Below are 9,278 nucleotides of genomic sequence, written 5' to 3'. Positions count from 1 at the left end.
CATTGTTTTATTATTTTCAGAACTTAAAAAAATCTTTGGTCAATATATAGTAGGTGAATATTTTATTGATAATATGTTTATGAAAATATTATTAACTTGAATATTTTTGACATATTATCTTATTTTGAAATAATTAAAGCAATAAGGTAAGATGATACGTTTTTAAAGATAATTTTAATGCTGAAATATGAAAACTTATTAATGCATCCATTTACTCACGAGGTTTATATCTGATAAAAATTATCATTTCATTCATATTTTTAGGAGGTGAATATTTTGAATGGCAATTTCTTATATCATTCCTAATCTTGTCACAAATCTTGATAAAAAGGACTCAAAGTCAGCGCAAAAATAATTTCCTAAATCCATGCATTTCTCTGCCGCCAAATATTGGAAAGAAACCTTTCCTTCATTTAACTCCATCAATGAACTCAAAATTTAAATTGTACCCATTTTATTAAGTTACAACATCATGATTTTTTGTGAAAATTCGTAAATTATGAAATCTCGCAGATAAAAATGAGACTTAGCTGCATATATCGAATAATTAAGAATTACCCCTTTCAGACCGGTACTTCCATGCTCTTCATGTCTGAACAATTCAAACGAATTTCATTGGCAACATTTATAATATATTTCACTTCATGTGAATTTCAAAAAACGGATGCACAATAAAATAAAAGAAAAACAATCTAGAGTAGGTAATCATAACTTCAGCGAAGTTTAAAAACCCGTGAGTGAAAAATAAGGTTTTTATTTCATTTCAACAATAAAAGTACTTGCTATAAATTTTGGCACATTAATTAAAATAAAACAAATTATAGATATTAATGAATCTGTAATAGTTTTGCCAGTTTGTGGAGGAAGGACAGAGTTCTTCATTTAAAGGATCTTATCCTCCGGTCACAAAAATTGGATGGAAGAAAAGTGGCTTAACAATGACATTACATATTAAGAAGATTGCGCTAAATCAGAAATAGTATATATAAGTTATTTTATATATATAAGAAAAATAGAGAGAAGCGTGAATTTTAACGTCATAGAATTAATTAGCAAAGACTGGGTCGGAGAATCATGTTGGTGGGGTAAAGCAACAAGTTATTGGTGGTCTAGTCACAGATGACTCATTGGGGTCACATGATGTTAAAATCTTATCATCTGTAACTATTTTTTATCAAAGCAAAAGGTAAGATTCATACATAGCTTTTAAAAAATTCAAAAGCTAATATTTTCGTAAATTATTAATTTTTAAAGCATGACAAAAATTTTAATTAGAATTTTCCCGGGGAAATTCAAAGAAAAAAAAATTAATTATTTTGAAATTTGTATATCAATTTATCGAATTTATGTATATTTTACATCAGTATATTTAATTATGAAAGGAAAGAAATTATGGAAGTGAAATTAAATTGTCTTTATTGTTGCTTCTATTGTTGATATCAAGATATGATTCAACTTATTCTTTAATGTTGAGTATGTTTCAGTGGTATGCTTTTGTTAAAAAAATTGTTATACTTTAGATAAAGTTCAAATGCAAAATCAAGCATTGGTGAAAAAATTTTAGCTCATTTTTAAAAATTGCTATTATGACCGGCCTTAGGAGGTGCATTAGAAATAAATTTCCTAAAGGAAGCAATTTTTCTATTGGAAACAATCTTTACTAGTGTCTGATCAATAGCCGAATTTCAACCAAAATATAAACCAATTTAGTAATAAAATCCATTTGCATTATATTAGTGAACAGAGAAATCGATTTTTTTTATTTTACTTGTTAGTTATTAATTATTATTAAATATATTAAGAAGTACGTCTTTAAATGTTCTATGAAAAAAACTTTAATAAATATGAAAATCAAAAATGATAGAGCACACAATTTTTTGAACCAAAATTTGAACTTGAATAAACAGCAAAACTTTAAAACTTTTTTCATAGATTATTGCCATAATACCGACGTTAATTTTATAAAAAGAACAGTGCTTTCAAGAGTGATGAATAAATCTTTTGAATCCAAGACTCATAAATTTCAAGAATGGTAAAGATTAAAAGAAATACTCGTAACATCCTTCAAGAATTCTTTCGTGTCTTGCTGAATGCCTAGCAAGGGAAAATATCCTCCCTTTCAATGCAAAATTAGTACTTCTATTGTACAATTTGCCTGGAGCATGTTTTATATAACCCTGTTTTGAGACACAAATGTTTCTTCAATAGGCTATTGTCGCCAGATATAACGCTTCTCTTTGTAACGTAACTCGGGTAACTGTTAGCACTAAACCTACTGACATTTTACTGCTTGATTTGATCGTAAAACTTCTATTAACAATACGGACAAGCCTAAAAACTACTTTCACATAGAGAAACACTTGCACTTTCTTACGGAATACTAACAATTGAACAGAACCGAAATCCATAGAAATAATAATAATAAAAAAAATATTCTTGAGATAATCTGTGAGAAGTTTCTCTTAAAACACATTGCACAGTAAAACGATAAATGAACCATGGTGGTAATAAAACAGAATATTATGCATTTACACCACATCGGTCCAACTCTTCGACATTGTTCCAAGCAAATAGGAATGGTTCCATTATGTCTTCATTGAGAGTAGACAGTAGATAGTAAAAATGTTGCTGACTGTTATCAATTGACGGGTTGCATATTCTCTACAAAATGTCATCCAAAAAATCTGAAAAATCGAAGCAGCATTAAAAAAAAAAAAATCCTTTTAGATGAGGGGAAGGGGCTCTCTAAATAAATCCTTTATCACTTTTTATTGCCTCTGCTTTCTTATTGGCCACATGTTCAAATTCTAATTTCTTATTGGTATTTTCTTCATAACAGCTTGACTTATATAGGCATTCACCAGGATTCTTATTCTTAGATTTTAAATCCAAAGGCTCTTAAGTTTTGCTGGCTATAGTTTTCTGTTTGAAAGGTCTAGCAACTCGAGGGAAGTGCACTGCGCAGGGAACTTGAGTAGACCTTATTAATATTTATTTAATTAAATAAATGTTGATTGCTTTAATGAAAGATTTTATCATCAAGTTTCTTTAATATGTTATTGAAATTTGCAATTGAATTCCTGCAGTCAAAGTAATTAATATTATATTTATGAGAAAATTGATGAGCTTAATATGGATTCAAATTCTGACTATTCTGACTGTGATGAATTAATGTTATCGTCTGAAGATGAATACTCTGAAAGTGAGTCTGACGATGATACTTTAAATGCGGCTCGCTGTTGGTGTCCTATTGACTTGCAAGCACTTTCACCTGCTCCTCCAAATTTTCAATTTACTTCGACTCCTGGTATCAGTTCAGCGGCAAAAAATTTCCTTGGGGACTCAGATGATCCGATGATGTTTTTCAGCATATTTTTTGATAATGCAGTGATGAGTTTCATTATGGAAGAAACAAATAGATACGCCGAAGACTTTTTCAACAAAACCGATTTGACACCATCATCGAGAGCATTAAATTGGAAAAATACGGATATAAAAGAGTTACATCTATTTTTTGGTTTACTTTTACTTCAAGGAATAATGCCAAAATCTGTGGAAGCAACGTACTGGAGCATAAGACCCATTTTAAACACTCCTTTCTTTGGACAAATCATGAGTGAGAAAAGATTCAGTTTGCTAATGAAATTTCTTCATTTTGAGAATTCAGATGAATTCAATAAAAATACGCATCCAAATGCAAAGTTAAGAAAAATTTTTGATATCCATAACATGCTGGTTGAGAGATTTAAATCTGCTTATACACCCAATCAATCTGTAACAATAGACGAGTCTTTGCTTGCTTTCAAGGGTTTACTTGCATGGAAGCAATACATTCCAACTAAAAGAGCTAGATTCGGAATTAAATTTTTCCAACTCTGTGAATCAGAAAGCGGTTACATTTGGAATTCTATTATCTATACCGGTAAAGGAACCCTTTTCATGGAAGAATACGAACAATTTGGATTATCTACAAAATGTGTACTGACTTTAATCCATGAACTGAAAAATAAAGGATATCAGCTAACAACAGACAATTTTTATACTTCTCCGGAAGTGGCCGAAATTCTTCTTCAATATAAAACTGATTTGATAGGAACTGTTAGAGGAAACAGAAAAGGGTTACCGGTGGAATTTAAGAACACAAAATTGAAAAAGTATGAATTGAGAGCATTTCAAAAGGGAAAAATTATGGTACTACAGTGGAAAGACAAGAAGGTTCTAACAATGCTAAGTACCATTCATAATGCTGCATTAGTTAGTGTTGAATCAAAAATATCCACTACAACCAAACAAAAGCCTAAGGTGGTAGTCGATTATAATAGATCTATGGGAGGAGTTGATAAGTCGGATCAGTGCTTAGCATACTATTCTTCACCCAGAAGCCGACAAAGGAAATATTACAAAAAAATATTTCGACATCTACTTGACCAGGCTGTGTGGAATGCTTTTCTGCTTTATAAAAAAAATGGAGGAAGTGTAAATCATCTGGAATTTAGAATGCGATTGATAGAGAGATTATGTGAGGAAGGAAGAGGATTACCATCGTCTAAAGTCCCAAAGAGTATTGAAAATGTGGGAAGATTGACGGGCAGACATTTTCCGTCTTTATTTGCTCCAACAGAAAACAAAAAATACTCTGCTAGGAGATGTGTCGTGTGTTGCTCAAAAACAAATGCAAATGGTAAAAGAGTGAGAAGAGAAACACGTTTTGAATGTGTAATCTGCAAAGTGGGTTTATGCGCTGCTCCATGTTTTGAGATATATCACACTCAATCTGTTTTTTAAATTTCCTTACATGTAATTGCAGTGGATGAAATATTGTAAAACTTGCTCATGATCACATTTATCTTTCAAATATTGAATTATGCCTTTTTATAAATTTCATCTAAAAATTTTGCTGTATTTTAAGTTCGTATTTTTTTTTTCAGTATTTATAGCTTCATGTTAATATTCTCACTTTTAAGAATTCTGTAATGATACGTGGAATTTGGCAGTTATTTTCTAATTTTGTCACTTTTCAAAGAAAGTATACAAACTATTTCTGATGAAAAACTTTTAATAATCGCTTAATTATTTTTTTAAAAATATTTCTAGTAAAAAAATAAACAGATTTTCTGCAGTATTGTTTGTGTTATATTTATTAATCTTAGAAATTTTATTATATTTAAAATTTCTTCTAGAAGACATTTTAAAATATTTATATTCTACAGATTATCAGCAGCTTTGTTGCAGATATATATAAAAAAATGTGTCATCTGTTAGGTAGTAACTTTTATTTATAATTGCATTCATTTACTTTCATTTTTAAGTTTGCATGTAAATCAGTATTCATTATTAAGTTCAAAATCCACAGCCTTGGGATACGTTCAAACAGCTAGAAATCGTATCAGCCTTTAAATGCATTTGTTTAATTTCATTAAATAGCTAATACTGTTTTAATGCAAAGCAATAATTATAATCACACAGATACAATTTATTCTTTCCATTTTTCAAAGCAATATCTATTAAATTCACTCATCAACGAATTTTGTTGAATATAAATAAATATTTCTATAATAGTTCCCCATTTATTAAATATATTTTCTTTCTTTCATATAATAAACTTTTTTTAATAGTCCTTATTATTTCTATGTTATTTTTTTTTTTTTCATTTATACTTTTCGCAGCCCGTCACAAGACACAAAACTTCTTCCCATTTCAATGTGGTTTTTTTTATAGAGATTTTAAATATATATTTATAATATAATTATATATTTTAAAAATATAATTTCTAATTGTTTTTTTTTAAATATTTATAAAAAAAACGTTTTTTTCCTTCCCGAGCCCCTTTCCCGAAAAAAAGACAAATATGATTTGCAAAAAGCAGTAAACAGCGCTTGTATTAAAATAGTGAACTAAAAAATAATATTAAGCAGTAAAAAGAATAATAGTAACAACATTTATTAAGATACTTTAAATAAAAACGTTTATAAAAATAATTAAAAACACTTTTACTATAGTTCACTCTAAACTATAAAAAATAAATATATAATTAGATCCAAAAGTTTTCAAATGTGCCTTTCATTACGTATTAAATACTTCGCCAAAATCTATATACAAAGCCTAAGCAATAATTAAAATTACATTTATAAATAAATATTTGTCTCGATTAATAAGTGAAATGAAAATAAATTTTAAAAAATTATATAAGGATTTTTTTTATATTTTACTGCGTTCTAAAAAATGTATTATTAAAAGTTCAAACGTATTTTTTTAATATTTCATCAACCAAGTACTGAAAATTCAAATCTGTTTTTGCGAGCTAATCACAGTCATTAAATGTTATACATGATTATGACATGTAAATATGAGGGATTCCCTATATTTAATAAGTATGATAGTTTTCACCTGTATATTAAATTTGCTGTGAAATAATGAAATATTCAAATCAATAATGAAGTATACAGCTCATATCACCAATCGATCCTGCAATCGGGAATTCTTGCGAAGAACGTTATTTCCACTTCTCGTGAGTTCATTCCCCTAATTGGAGGGACCACCCAAAATCTAACTGTCAGCGAAAACCACAAAATGACCTTAACAAGCAGATGACCCACCTCGTTTATTGCCTTTAAGGGGGAAAGCATTGACGACTTTCTACGTTGGAGCCGGGATTCAAACAGTTTGCGGAAAGCAACTTCCTACGTTCCAGCCGGGATTCGAACGACACGTTGGAGCGACTTCCTACGTTCCAGCCGGGATTCGAAAGATACGTTGGAGCGACTTTCAACGTTCCAGCCGGTTGAAGAGTTAAATAAATTTTTCTTTCCTTTTTTTTAAGTTTTATTTTAGATATTTTTATCCTTTATTCCCACACATACTACGAACTTTTCCAAATCTTATACTACTAAAATAAAATTTTATGTCAAAATATTTCTATATTCAAGAGAAATTTTAGGAGTCGAGTTCACGCACATGCGCAGAATTCATTCCTATTCAAAACATTGTGCTTTTAGACCAGAATGACACCACGTTAAAACTTTTAGTGTATAATCATAATGAGAGACTTAGACCATTCAGACGCGCTGAGGGTACGAAGCTTCGTGGCCAGATCGGCAGCACGAGCCATCTAGTTTTGCTGGTCTTCATTTCGAGTATGGAAACTGAGAACTTTCTCAATATATTTTTCTTTTCTTTTTTTAAAGTTTTATTTTAGATATTTTTATCCCTTATTCCCACACTTACTACGAACTTTTCCAAATCTTATACTACTAAAATAAAATTTTATGTCAAAATATTTCTATATTCAAGAGAAATTTTAGGAATCGAGTTCACGCACTTGCGCAGAATTCATTCCTATTCAAAACATTGTGCTTTTAGACCAAAATGACACCACGTTAAAACTTTTAGTTGATAATCATAATAAGAGTCTTAGACCATTCAGACGCGCTGCGGGTACGAAGCTTCGTGGCCAGATCGGCAGCACGAGCCATCTAGTTTTGCTGGTCTTCAGTTCGAGTCTCGAAACTGAGAAATTTTTAAATATATTTTTCTTTTCTTTTTTTTTAACATTTTTTTTTAGATATTTTTATCCTTTATTCCCACACTTACAACGAACTTTTCCAAATCTTATACTACTAAAATAAAATTTTATGTCAAAATATTTCTATATTCAAGAGAAATTTTAGGAGTCGAGTTCACGCACATGCCCAGAAATCATTCTTATTCAAAACATTGTGCTTTTAGACCAGAATGACACCACGTTAAAACTTATAGTGGATAATCATAATGAGAGTTTTAGACCATTCAGACGCGCTGCGGGTACGAAGCTTCGTGGCCAGATTGGCAGCACGAGCCATCTAGTTTTGCTGGTCTCCAGTTCGAGTCTCCAAACTGAGAACTTTTTCAATATATTTTTCTTTTCTTTTTTTTGCATTTTTTTAGATATTTTTATCCTTTATTAACACACTTACTACGAACTTTTCCAAATCTTATACTACTAAAATAAAATTTTATGTCAAAATATTTCTATATTCAAGAGAAAATTTAGGAGTCGAGTTCATGCACATGCGCAGAATTCAGTCCTATTCAAAACATTGTGCTTTTAGACCAGAATGACACCACGTTAAAACTTTTAGTGGATAATCCTAATGAGAGTCTTAGACCATTCAGACGCGCTGCGGGTTCGAAGCTTCGTGGCCAGATCGGCAGCACAAGCCGTCTAGTTTTGCTGGTCTTCAGTTCGAGTCTCGAAACTGAGAACTTTTTAAATATATTTTTCTTTTATTTTTTTTACATTTTTTTTAGATATTTTTATCCTTTATTCCCACACTTACTAAGAACTTTTCCAAATCTTATACTAGTAAAATAAAATTTTATGTCAAAATATTTCTATATTCAAGAGAAATTTTAGGAGTCGAGTTCACGCACATGCGCAGAATTCATTCCTATTCAAAACATTGTGCTTTTAGATCAGAATGACACCACGTTAAAACTTTTAGTGTATAATCATAATGAGAGTCTTAGACCATTCAGACGCGCTGCGGGTACGAAGCTTCGTGGCCAGATCGGCAGCACGAGCCATCTAGTTTTGCTGGTCTTCAGTTCGAGTCTCGAAACTAAGAACTTTCTCAATATATTTTTCTTTTCCTTTTTTAAAGTTTTATTTTAGATATTTTTATCCTTTATTCCCACACTTACTACGAACTTTTCCAAATCTGATACTACTAAAATAAAATTTTATGTCAAAATATTTGTATATTCAAGAGAAATTTTAGGAGTCGAGTTCATGCACATGCGCAGAATTCAGTCCTATTCAAAACATTGTGCTTTTAGACCAGAATGACACCACGTTAAAACTTTTAGTGGATAATCATAATGAGAGTCTTAGACCATTCAGACGCGCTGCGGGTACGACGCTTCGTGGCCAGATCGGCAGCACAAGCCGTCTAGTTTTGCTGGTCTTCAGTTCGAGTCTCGAAACTGAGAACTTTCTCAATATATTTTTCTTTTCTTTTTTTAAAGTTTTATTTTAGATATTTTTATCCTTTATTCCCACACTTACTACGAACTTTTCCAAATCTTACACTACTAAAATAAAATTTTATGTCAAAATATTTCTATATTCAAGAGAAATTTTAGGAGTCGAGTTCACGCACAGGCGCAGAATTCATTCCTATTCAAAACATTGTGGTTTTAGACCAGAATGACAACACGTTAAAACTTTTAGTGGATAATCATAATTAGAGTCTTAGACCATTCAGACGCACTGTGGGTTCGAAGATTCGTGGCCAGATCGG

This window comes from Argiope bruennichi, chromosome X1 (genome assembly GCF_947563725.1).
Source record: "Argiope bruennichi chromosome X1, qqArgBrue1.1, whole genome shotgun sequence".
Classification (NCBI taxonomy): Eukaryota; Metazoa; Arthropoda; class Arachnida; order Araneae; family Araneidae; genus Argiope; species Argiope bruennichi.
Note: the sequence above shows the minus strand (reverse complement) of the source record.